Consider the following 13682-nt stretch of genomic DNA (forward strand, 5'->3'; position numbering starts at 1 on the left):
TCATTTTCTTACCTTGAAAAAACAGGTTTTGTAGTATGAGAATAATGCTCAGGTTTCTGTGATGAACGTACTGTGTAAAAGCCTTCTCTATTTGGTCGCTGTCACCGGCAAATGCCATGAGTTCATCTATCACAGCTAGAGTTATTTGATTTGGTGGAAACAAAACATCATCTTCAAAAGAAGACAGAAGACCTTCCATAAACTTAATATAAGGGAACAGAGGTTGTACAGAGGTTGCCAATGGCTATAAAACCATACAATATTTTGAGGACTTTGAGACAATACTCCATCGCCATGTTCTAACATTTGTTTGAAAAAAAAAGATTTGCCAGAATTGGACGGCCCACTTATAATACAGGAAAAAGGGTGTACAAATTGTGCAATGTTTTCCATAATCCTTAATAATTGTAAGGCAGTGTACAGTAATCCTCACTCTTTAATAACCTTTTATTATACACTACTTTTAGAGTTTTTTGGAGGACCCTCGTTTCTAGGGTCCACACCCCCTCTCTACTTACTAAGATGACTGAATTGGTGTCATGGTACAGACACCTATCGCCCAGCCCCTCCAGTAGTGTGTATAATTCTAGCCATGCATAAGCGGTCATAAAGCTGGCAATGAATACATTAGTGCATGAGGATTTGGTGGGTTGGTTCTTGGCTGTTTTCCACGTCACGACAGCTGTCTCTGTATCCACAAACTCACATGAAGAAACATCATAATAGGACACAAAAGATATTTGAATAATTCCTCAGGGTTTATCACCACTGATGTGGTCAGGTGATTGGTGCTCTGGCCAAACTTGCCCCACAACAAATTTAAAAAGAGTTTGGCAATCTGTCTTTTGGCAGGATTTACTTCAATGTGGCCATGTCATAAACGGACACCTTCCATCTTTTCGTAATCCTGCATATATCGCTCTTTATCCTGATCTGTTTTTGCACCATTCAGGGTAACCACTGGCCTCCTGTTTCTGTCTGAGATGCATGTTCATATATCCTGAAAATAGCTCATTTGAAGTTCTTTCAAAATGCCAGATCTCATCGATTTCAACAATTCTGTAACCTTTTTCTAAGGCTACATTAATTCAACAGTACACCATGTTCTGGTCAGAGCTCTTTCCTCATCACTGTGTTTACAGGGGGAGGTTTGCAGTTTTTCTGTGCAGGTTGCGCACAAACTAAACATTAATTTGCCCCCTGATTTGTGAGGTAGGACTGAGAAATAGAGATTCCTTGGCGGGTACACTTTGACTTTGACTAGCCCAAAATATTGCTTTAGGTCCCCAAAGTTTTGATAGATGATTTGAGGGTGCCCAATTGGATACTCCTTGGTCTTATTCACAAAAGAGTACAAACTGATGAAATCGTAGTATAAGATTTGTTCATCAGGTTTTGGTTTGCAGTACAGGCATGTAGCATTTGTTCTACCAACAAAAAAAAAACATCTCGAGGATTCAAAGGAGTTGGGAGCTTATTCTCAACTAGAAACTACTTCAGTTGGCACGTCATTCATGTTCCCAGATGCAGGGCACAGCATAACCCTGTGCCCTGAGGTATTCTTTAATCCTAGTATGGCTGTGCAGGCTACCATATGTTGAATCAAGTAATTTGTTGAAGTCTTTTTCAGAGTAGCAGACAGGGCACCCATGAAAAACACCCGTGAAATTCAGAAGACGCGGGGGTTCCATTTATGACCGCAAAACCATCCAAAAAATATTTGCCCACTTTCTTTTCACCGCCCATATCACAAGAGCTTTAATTAAACTGTATCTCTGTGTTTAACATCTGACAAGTTTAAACAGAAGGGTCAGCAAAAGAAAAAAAACATAATACACCTTTCATATGTTTTGTAAAGCACATTTTATTATAAATTTCACAGCTTTAACAGTTTCTTGTAATTAATTTCTGTTACATTTTGGTATATGATCTTTTTCAGAGCCAATGGCAATTCAGCTTCCATCTTTGACATTAATGACAGCAGTTTATGACTCTTCTCAATACACTGTTTGAATGTCTTGAGATTGTCAAGTGTATCCCGGGTGAAATATAATTTATTCACTTTGTCAGTAATACTGATGATGACCCAGAGAACATGCGGAATAGAAAGCCAAATACATAAGCTGTTAATAAGTTCTGTTTCACTGTTTCCATCCACATTAGCTTCTGATTTTAAACATCTAATTAAACAATGATGTATTATTTTAATAACACATGCTTCCAGAACTTGCGGCATGCTGACATTTTGAGGCTCCACTGTTTATAAAACAGGAAATAAGATAGAATTAGATTGGGGTGTTTCAACTAATCAAAAAATTGTTTTCTTAATTTTTATATTGACTTACCATTTGATATTTTGCAGAATCTGCAATAACAGGGCTTTATATGTTCATTCTCTTCAATGAAGCCAGGTCTTTTTCTTATTCTATGCCCATGCTTGGGAGGTTTGGGGGTCAAAATTATATTAACCAAATCTTCATCTGAGGTTGCCATCTTCAAGAGACAGCTGAAACTAAGGCAAACTAACCAGCTCTTGTAATGACAAGTGTGCCTTGCGCATGCCCAGAATCACAGGGGAGTAGGGTGGGTGGGCGGGTAAGGCATGTCCAGACATGTCCCAGGCATGCATGAACAGGCTTATCCCCTGCATGCAACCTGGCGGGGTGGCCTATTGTGAACATTTTAATTCCTGTTAATATTCCTTGTCCTTTCCTGTTGGTGGGCTTCAATCTACCTAGAAATAAATACCTTTTAGAGAAAAAAAATGGTTAAATGCAGACCCCATGTCTCAACAAAAATTAAAACCAACATTGCCTAGAAATAAATACCTTCTAGGGGAAAAAAGTGGGTTTAAATGCAGCCCTTAGGAGATTGATTACAAATAAAAAACATTTTTTATTTCACAACCCCCCTCCCCCCTTGAATGTCCATAGAATTAATCTAGGGTTAAACTAATCATGTACACAGAGTCTTGGCATCTTTCTTGATGGGGTAAGTTTCAAGACCTCTTATCTGAAAAAATAGGGCTAGGATATTGCACAACACCTTATCTGTTAGGGCTACTCATCATGATGGGCTTAGGCCAATACAACATATCCGGCTAGGGTTATGATCTTGTGAAATCTGCACCACGTGGGGTCAATTATGCACATCCCAGCTGGGGAGGAGGGCTATGGACGTCACATCCGGAGGGTGAGGGCTGTGCACATCATTTCCGCTTAGGGGCATGATCTGGTTACGTAATCAGCACGTGGGTTTGTTTACTTTGATGATGTCACTGATCAAAAGTACTGATAATTTTCATTAAAAAAAGGTATGAACTATATCTACTCGCAGTCATTATTCCTAATAAAAAAACTTCAGGTTTCTATTCTATTTTGACACCTCTTATTCCCTCTAGCCACTTTTTGATCCTTTTCCAAAACAATTTAGCCTCCTCACAGATCCACCATAAGTGGTAGTATGTTCCATGTATTGATTCACATTTCCAACATTTTGGGGAGGTATTTGTTGATATTTTAGCTAACCTTGTTGGTACCAGGTGCCATCTGTAAAACATTTTGTACTGGTTTTCCTTGTATGCAACTGTATCATTTTTAAGTTTGTTCCCCAAACTTTTTCCCGTTTATCTAATTCAATATTATAGTCAAAGTTCTGTGCTCATTTTATCATTTGTTATTTCACGATTTCCTCTTCCATTTTATGCTTCAGGAGAAATTTGTATATTCTCCCTATTATCTTTCTATCTGAGCTTTGAATTATTTTATCAATTCATGTTCTCTTTCAATATCATATAATTTAGTATCATTATTGTGTTTAGTTTTGATTTGCAAGTAGGTTAGCCAATCAACTTTTTCAGTGTTTTGTTCTTCCAATTCTTCAATTGTTTTTAAATTTCCCTGTCTGTCAATTAAGTCTCTGTATCTTAGCATTTTATTCATATCTATAAAATTTGGATGGATTATCCTTTCTGTCGGTGATAGCCAAGTCGGGATTTTCACATAGTGGATTTTTTTGATTTTGAGCCAGTTTTGCAATAACACTCTTCTAATTAAATGTTTTTTAAAGTATTTGTGTGTTTGATTTTTATCATTCCATAGGAATGTATGCCAGCCTGCTTGCAAATCATGGTCTTCTAAGGTCAAAATTCTTTTATTCTTTAGCTCTATCCAATCCTTCACCCATGTTATTGTTACTGCTAATGTGTATAATTCCCAATTTGGTAATGCTAAACCTCCCCTCTCCTTGCTGTCTTGCATTGACTTTAGTTTAATCCTCGCTTTTCGTCCTTGCCAAATGAACCTAGCAGTTATTTTGTTTAATTCTTGAAAGAAAGTTTTACCCGAGTTAATAGGTGTGGCTTGCAACAAGAATAAGATTCTTGGTAAAATATTCATCTTGACTGTGGCTATACGTCCCATTAGTAATAGCTGAATATTTTTCCAGCTTTCTAAATCTTTCTTTATTTGTGTCACTAGTTTATTATAATTATCGTCTTTAATTGTGGAACATTTTGCCAACACCCAGATCCCCAAGTATTTCACTTCCTTAGTTATTTGCATTCTAGTTGCTAATTCCAGTTCCTCTTCTTGCTTTTTTGTCATGTTCTTGGTTATCATTTTTCTTTTGTCTTTATTGATTTTTAGTCCTGTCACTTTATCATATTCTTCTAATTTTTGAATTAATTTCAGACTGGATTCTAATGGATCCTCTAGAACAAATACTAAGTCTTCGGCAGAGGCTTGGGCCTTATATTCTTCATTTTTGAGTATCAAAACTTTTATTCCCTGGTCCTTCCTAATTTCATTTAATAAAATTTCCAGAGTTAATATAAACAGGAGAGAGGAAGCATCCCTTCTGACTCACTTTTTTATTTCGATCTTTTCTGTTAGTTCTCTGTTCATCAGAACTTTGGCTATCTGACTGTTATAAAGTTTTTCTATCATTTTTGTAAAATTTTTTCCGAATTTCATCCTGTCTAATAATGTTATTATAAATTTCCAAATTACGTTGTTGAATACTTTTTGTGCATCAAGGAAAAACAGTACATTTGTTTTTATGGATGCGCGTCGTAATATTCTATTATGTCTAGGATAACTCTCGTATTATTTTTAATATGTCTGTGAGGTAAAAATCTGTTTTGGTCTGGGTGTATTCATTCATTTAAAACCTGTTTAACTCTTCCTGCCATAATTGCTGCAAATATTTTATAATCGGAATTTAGTAATGAAATTGGTCTGCAGTTTTGAATTTCTTGTAGGTTGGCTTCTTCTTTCAGGAGTAGCGATATTATTGCTTCTGTCCATGATTCAGGCATCTTTGCTTTTCCTAAAACTTCATTAAGCATTTCCACTCCTAGTTCTTCCAATATTATTTTATTATATTTGTATAGCTCTACCGGTATTCCATCTGGTCCTGGGGTTTTGTTATTTTTCTGGTTTTTCAGGACTAATTCCATTTCGGCTAATGCTATTGGCCTGTTTATCGCCACCCTTTGTTCTTTTGAGATTGGTGTTATCTTTTCTGTGTTTAAATATTGTTTTATTTTGATTTCCTCCATACTATCTTGTGCGTTTAGTTTTGCAAAGTATTTATGAATAATATGCTTCTTTTCTTCGGCTTTGTATTGAATTCTTCCCTCATCATCTTTTAATTGATATATCATCCTTTTTTCTCTAATTCCTTTTGAGTTATTAAGTTGATCTTATGTTTTATCACCTCTCTTTTTTCTTTTTTAATTTTATTCTTTGGGTCTTTCTGTAGTTCAGCTTCAGTTTCCATAAGTTCTTTTTGCATACATTCGTTGCTCTTTTTGTGAGGTCTCTTGTGTATGCTTTCATAGTATCCCAGAGATTTTGAACTGAGGTGTCATCTTTTTTATTTATTCTAAAAAATAGTTTTAATTTTTTCTCCAGCATTTGCGTGTATTCTATTTTATTTACCATATTTGAGTTCATCAACCATCTTTTTCTTCTTCTTTGGCCTTTCCATCTTAATTTTATTGGGTTATGATCTGCCCACTCAGTTGCTTCAATTTCCATTTCCTTTAATTGATTACATAGATCAGATGATATCCAGGCCATGTCAATTATTGATAGGGCCTGGTGGGGCTTCAAATAAAAGATGCATTGCTTTCTTGTTTTATGCCTTTCTCTCCAAATATCATGTAGTTTATACTCCATTGCCATCTCAAAAAAGGAGTTGGGTAATGTATTTTTTTTGTTTTGTTTTTCTTTTTGCTTTCATGGTCCATTATTTAATCCACTATTGCATTATAATCCCCAATTAAGCAAATATTTTCATATTCTAATTCATTAATTTTGTTGTGTAATTTCCTATAGAATTCCTCTTGCTTCTGATTTGGTGCATATATGACTATTAATAATATCGGTTTTTCTGTTGTCTCTTATTTAATCATTAGCATCCTGCCTTCTTCATCAGAGTAGACTTCTTTGGAGTTTATTTTTTCCTTTATATAGATTGCTGTCCCTCTTTTTTTATCTGCCAGTGCTGCATATAATTTCCCTAATTTTTTGTTTTCCAGTAAATTCCTATGTTCCCTTTTAATATGCACTTCCTGTATACAGGAAGCCTTCAGTTTCCTAAGTTTATTAAACATCTGCACTCTTTTTTTGGGGGGGTGCATTCAGTCCATTCAAGTTTATCGAGATAATTGTTATTTCCTGATCCATCTTTAGATGGAGTGGTTTTTGTTGCTTTGGTTTATATCTGACTTTTCCCCCTTGTGCCTTCCCTTTCTAATCTCTCTCTTTCTTGCCTCTGTTCTTCTTTCCTGTTTCTTTCCTTGTCTTCTGATGTTTCTTCTTCTTGACTTCTACTTTTTAGGTCCTCTTTACTTCCTTTTTCTTCTTCCCATGTGCAGTATTTTTCATAGAATTCCTGCACTTCTTCTATATTCTCTATTTTATATCTTTTTCCTTGCCAAGATACCAGAATCCCTTCTGGTACCAACCATCTGTACATTATTCTGTTTTTATTTAACGGATTTGTTAAAAATTGATATTGTCTGCATTGTTCACGAATTCTCTGTGGAATCTGTTTAAGTGTGATCAACTCTTTTCCCTTGAATGTAATTGTCCCTTCTCTGGGTTTTTTTGTATACTTTGTCTCTAGTTGTTGTTGTTTTTTTGGCAAATCTTACATGCACTCGGGAGCCTATGTCTTCTGACATAATTAGTGTGCGCACGGTAAGCCTCATCGATGTCTCCTCTCAACTCTTGTTCCTTTCTCTGTAAAATTTCAGTGAAGATTTCGATCATTTTTTCTTTCAGCTCTTGCTCTTTTTCTTCCAGTATGTTTTGGAATCTTAGATAAAATGAAGCTCTTTCATTTTCAAGTTGGATTATTGATAACTCTAATTCTTTATTGATTTGTATATATTTCAGCTCCATTTTTTCCATCTTCTGATCTGTTTGTTCTATTTTTGTTTCAAGGTTCTGGATTTTCTGTTTGTTGATTACTAAGGCATTCTGTATCCTTTCAATTTTGTCATCCATGTTTTTGATATTTGCTTTCAATTCTCCCATTTTGTTTTTCATTTCTTCATGATTCCTCCTTGTCTCTTCATGATTTGTAGTCATCGCTTCTTGGTTTTTCATCAATGTCTCTTATATCATCTGGAGCATCAATTGCATAGTCCACATTGTTGGTGCTGGTCCCGTTGTTCCTGCCATCGTTCCACCTTTCTTCAGGCCCAATGCGCTCTCAATTGATCTTTGATTTGAGGGGGAGGATGTTGTTGAAGCAGGATTGGATGTTGTTTTTCCCCTGACTTCACTGAAGTTGCCATCTTTATCCCTCTATTTAACCTCATCCACAATTGCATACAGATTCTATTTTACTTCTACTTTATCATCAATATCAGCAGTATCAATAATTATATATCTCAATTATACTGGTACTCAATTCTAATAATTAGTTTCTCTATATATAAATATACTTGTGTCACCATTGATTTTCTTGCATCAGACTTCACGGTTCAAATTTATAATCCACTAGGTGTCACCCTCTCCTCAGTATCACTGACCATTCCATCAGTCACATTAAGTAAGCATAGCAAGCCCAGTGACAGAGACAAAACAAAACAGGGTGGGTAAAGAAGCCCTCCAATCATTCCAAAACAATTCTCTCACTACTGTCTCTGGTACAGTTCCAACTTCTGAGGAGAGTATATACTGTATATTTATAAGGTGTCCCCTCCAAAAAGAAAAAAAAAAGAGCACTTGCTCCCTTCGTTACCTGAGTTTATTGTTCACAGTTGAAACTGTTCAAAGCTCAAAGTTCAGCTATTTTTGGAAAGACAAAAGAGTAGAGGGAAGAGCAGGAAAAAAAATCAACAACCAACCCAACTGTTACATAATCCTTTGTGTGCTTTCCAAGTCTTCTCAGCAGCTACTATATCCCACTCCTGTTGTCCACACTGGGTTTTAGTTCTCACTTCTGTTCAAGTTATTCATGCTGTCAATTCCAACTCAGCATCTCAGCTCTCACTACTTTTCGGCAAAAATCTGGACTGCAAAAACATTCTCCGTCACAGAGCCTCCTTCTTTCCAGCTTACCCTCTCTGCCAATTTCATGTTGTTCTCCTTTTCTTTCGGTTATCAATGATAATAACAGATGTCTCGATTTCAACTGCTTTCTCTCTCTGCTTCTTTCTTATGTGGTCGCCATCGCTCCGGTCATGACTAAGTGCAGGATAGATCCTCGTCCATTTAGTCGGTTTCTCATACCCATTGGGGGATTTGCCTTATCACCCCAGGGCCTTCAGAGTTTCCCCCCTAATCTGCCAGTCCCTTCAGGATCCGCAGTACAAACCATTTGCCATCTAAGGAGATGCCAGTGATGCAGCAGTACCGATGCAAGCCATACCGATGCAAGAGAATGAGCATGGACAGTTACAGCCTTGTATATACATGTCTAGTTATCTTGACCCATTCCAGTCCAGCTTCAGGCCTGGCTACAGCACAGAAACCGCTTTGGTCGCATTGACCGATGACCTCTGGAGAGCCAGGGACAGAGGCCACGCCTCCATCCTGGTTCTCCTTGACCTCTCAGTGGCTTTCGATACCATCGACCATGGTATCCTTCTGTGACAACTGCGGGAGGTGGGGGTGGGAGGAGACGCCTAGAGCACCTATGGAGGTCCAGCAAATCCGAATCGAGCCGAGCATTTTTGACAACCTACACCAGAGATTACGTTCGGGCAATTAGGATGGCTAAGAAAACACACTTTGCCTCTCTGGTTGTGTCTGCTGAGTCGTGCCCAGCCGCCCTGTTTAGGATAACCCGTTCCCTCCTAAATAGGAGGGATACGGGCGATCCGCTACAGGGCAGGGCTGAGGACTATGTCCAATTTCTCGCAGACAAGGTTGCTCGGCTCCAGGCGGACCTGGACTCCAATTCTGCAGTACCAGCCGAGGTACTAAGGGATGATCTGGTAAGTCATCGCTGGATTGAGTTTCAAGCTGTTACCCCTGAGAATGTGGACAAGGCCATGAGAGCTGTAGGTGCCTCCACATGTGTGCTGGACCCGTGCCCCTCCTGGCTGGTTGTAAACAGCAGGGAGGTGACACGAGGCTGGATCCAGGCGGTTGTTACCGCCTCTCTTCGGGAGGGGATCTTTCCCCCCACTTTAAAGGCGGCGGTGGTGAGACCCCTCCTGAAGAAACCATCCTTGGATTCAGCTGTTTTAAATAACTATCGTCCAGTCTCCAACCTCCCCTTTGTGGGGAAGGTTGTTGAGAAGGTGGTGGCCTTTCAGCTCCAGCGGTCCTTGGAGGAAGCCAGTTATCTCGATCCGTTCCAGTCTGGCTTCAGACCTGGCTGCAGCACAGAAACTGCTTTGGTCACATTGACCGATGATCTCTGGAGAGCCAGGGATGGAGGCCACGCCTCCATCCTAGTGCTCCTTGACCTCTCGGCAGCTTTTGATACCATCGACCATGGTATCCTTCTGCGACGATTGCGGGAGGTGTGGGTGGGAGGCGCTGTTTTGCAGTGGTTCTCCTCTTACCTCTCGGACAGGTCGCAGTTGGTGTTAGTTGGGGAGCAGAGATCGACCCCTAGGCCCCTAACGTGTGGGGTGCCCCAGGGTTTGGTCCTGTCCCCCCTTCTTTTCAACATCTACATGAAACCGCTGGGTGAGATCATTCGACGGCACGGGATAAAGTACCATCAATATGCGGACGATACTCAGTTGTATCTGTCCGCCCCATGCCAACTCAACGAAGTGATGGATGTGATGAGCCAGGGGCTGGATGCTGTTAAAGACTGGATGGGGGTCAACAAGCTTGTGCTCAATCCAGAAAAGACCGAGTGGCTGCTGTGTTTCCCTCCCATGAATTGGCCAAGTACTCCATCTCTCAGGCTGGGGGGTCAAATTATACGCCCCTCAGACAGGGTTCGCAACTTGGGAGTCCTCCTGGACCCACAGCTGACCTTCGAACATCATTTGTCAGCTGTGACCAGGGGGGCATTTGCCCAGGTTCGCCTGGTACACCAGTTGCGTCCCTACCTGAACCGGGAGGCCCTCACAACAGTCACTCGTGCCCTTGTGACCTCTAGGCTGGAATATTGCAATGTGCTCTACATGGGGCTGCCCTTGAAGAGCATTCGGCGACTCCAGCTAGTCCAGAATGCGGCCGCGCGAGCGATTGTGGGTGCACCTCGGTTCACCCACGTAACACCTATCTTCCGCGAGCTGCACTGGCTACCTGTTGATCTCCGGGTGCGCTTCAAGGTGCTACTTATCACCTATAAAGCCCTTCATGGTAGTGGGCCTGGGTACTTGAGAGACCGCCTAGTGCCAATTACCTCCACTAGACTGATTCGATCGCATCGATTAGGCCTCCTCCGAATCCCATCTTCTAGCCAGTGCAAACTGGCAACTACCCGGAGGAGAGCCTTCTCGGTGGCTGCTCCGTCCCTTTGGAACGAACTCCCCGTAGAGATTCGGACCCTCACCACCCTCCAGTCCTTCCGCGCCGCTGTAAAGACCTGGCTGTCCCGGCTGGCCTGGGGTTGAGATTGTAGCCCCACTTGAATTGTGCGATTGTTGTGTTTTCTTTTTTAACATGCTGTATTGTCTATTGTTTGTCTTTTCCCCCTCCCTTTTTGAATTGTGAGCCGCCCTGAGTCCCCTCAGGGAAAAGGGCGGCATACAAATAAAGGCAAAACAAACAAAACAAAACAAACAAACTGTTTTGCAGTGGTTCTCCTCTTACCTCTCGGACAGGTCGCAGTCGGTGTTAGTTGGAGGGCAGAGATCAACCCCTAGGCCCCTAACATATGGGGTGCCGCAGGGTTCGGTCTTGTCCCCCCTACTTTTCAACATCTACATGAAACCGCTGGGCGAGATCATTCGGCGGCACGGGATAAGATACCACCAGTATGCGGACGATACTCAGTTATATCTGTCCGCCCCGTGCCAACTCAATGAAGCGATGGACGTGATGAACCAGGGCCTTGAAGCTGTTAGGGACTGGATGAAGGCTAACAAGCTTGTGCTCAACCCAGATAAGACCGAGTGGCTGTTGTGTTTCCCTCCCACTAATTTGGCAAGTGTTCCATCTCTCAGGCTGGGGGGTCAAACACTACACCCCTCAGACAGGGTCCGCAACTTGGGAGTCCTCCTGGACCCACAGCTGACTTTTGACCACCATTTGTCAGCTGTGACCAGGGGGGCATTTGCCCAGGTTCGCCTGGTGCATCAGTTGCGCCCCTACCTGAACCGGGAGGCCCTCGCAACAGTCACTCATGCCCTTGTGACCTCTAGGCTGGAGTACTGCAATGTGCTCTACATGGGGCTGCCCTTGAGGAGTATCCGGCGACTTCAGCTAGTCCAGAATGCGGCCGTGCGAGCAATTGTGGGTGCACCTCGGTTCACCCACATAACACCTATCCTCCGCGAGCTGCACTGGCTACCTGTCAATCTCCGGGTACGCTTCAAGGTGCTACTTGTCACCCATAAAGCCCTTCATGGATCTGGGTACTTGAGAGACCGCCTACTGCCAATTACCTCCACGCGACCAATCAGATCACATAGATTAGGCCTCCTCCGAGTTCCATCTGCCGGTCAGTGTCGACTGGCAACCACGCGGAGGAGAGCCTTCTCGGTAGTAGCTCTGACCCTTTGGAACGATCTCCCCGTGGAGATTCGTACCCTCACCACCCTCCAGACCTTCCGCACAGCCCTTAAAATCTGGCTATCCCGTCAGGCCTGGGGCTAAAGACTGTAACCCACCCGAATGGTATGAATGTTGTGTTTTTTAATTATGTATTGTTCTCATGTGTTAAATGTTTGTTTCCCTCCCCCTTGAGTTGTAAGCCGCCCTGAGTCCCCCCAGGGAAAAGGGCGGCATATAAATAAACTTTCATAACTCATAACTCTAAAAAACTAACCAAAACTGAACAGCAATGGGCTGTGTGGGAAAAGGAAGCCTATGTTGTTAGATGGGTGCTCCTTTCCTGGACACATTTCTTGGAGGGAAGTAAAATCCTTTTCCCGCTATGAATTGATCACAAAAACCTGGAAGCCCTAAAAACTCCTTGGAAACTCTCTCTGAAACATCTCTGATGGGCCCAATACTTTCGGTGGTACCTTACACTACTTACACTACTTACCAGGAGGAAAAAAATCCTGGCTGATGCTTTGTTAAGAATGCCTCAGTACAACAGCTCTAAAATAGACGTAGTCAAACCTATACTCTCACCACACCTGCTGGCAGCCCAAGTGACCATGAGAACACAGGGGGGAAAAAAACCTCCTGTGGATGGGGCCACAGCATCTGCTTTTAAGGTTGTGCTAAAGGATGACACATGGTTTAATACCCATAAAAATTCAGGATGAACAGGCTTCAGTAGGGACCAAGGTCTATGTGCCTGCCAGTCAAAGACTTAAAATAATGCAAGCCAAACAGGGGGGACACTTTGGGTTTCTAAGAACTTTACACCTCATAAGGAGACATTTGGGTGGCCTTCCCTTAAAAAGGACATCGGAAGCTCTGACTCCAGCTGCCAATTTGTGCTTCAGTGAAGTGAAGGCAAGGGAAGATGCCAGGCTTCCTCCAAACTGTAGCTGAGCCTTCAGCACCCTGGGCAGATATTTCTATAGACTTTTATCATAGAACTGAAACAGTGGTGGGTTCTGGATCCCGTTCCAACTGGTAATTGCCTATTAATCACATGAGCATTTACATTAACTAAAAAATGTTTACATTGTGTGTGTGTGTGTGTGTGTGTGTGTATGTGTGTGTGTGTATTTGTTTTCATAGATTTTCACGGGTATAGGTATGCAGGTCTTGGCATATTTGGGTCTTTTCCCATGTAAGATTGACAGTATCTTGGCAACGTTTCGATGAGGTCACACTCACCATCTTCAGGCTGGTGCCTTTGGCTTTATGCTCGTGCAACCAAAGCATGTTTTTCTATAAATATAGGTGGGTGGGTGTGGAATGTTGGCTTTGTTGCTTTAAATGGATTGTTTGGTTGTGTTGTAACATCTTGATTGGTTGATGGAATTGATGTTTGGTGAGGGCGATTGGGGATGGTGTCTTGTGTTGTTCTGGGTCCGAGTGTTGGTATTTGTGACTGGGACTTGTTTACTGACTAGGGCTAGTTTCCAGATGTCTGGAAGGCGGAAGGTATCATCATGTTCATTTATG

This window comes from Thamnophis sirtalis, unplaced genomic scaffold (assembly GCF_051295495.1).
Source record: "Thamnophis sirtalis isolate CommonGarterSnake01/CBP01778 unplaced genomic scaffold, rThaSir2_p1.2 scaffold_8, whole genome shotgun sequence".
Taxonomy (NCBI): Eukaryota; Metazoa; Chordata; class Lepidosauria; order Squamata; family Natricidae; genus Thamnophis; species Thamnophis sirtalis.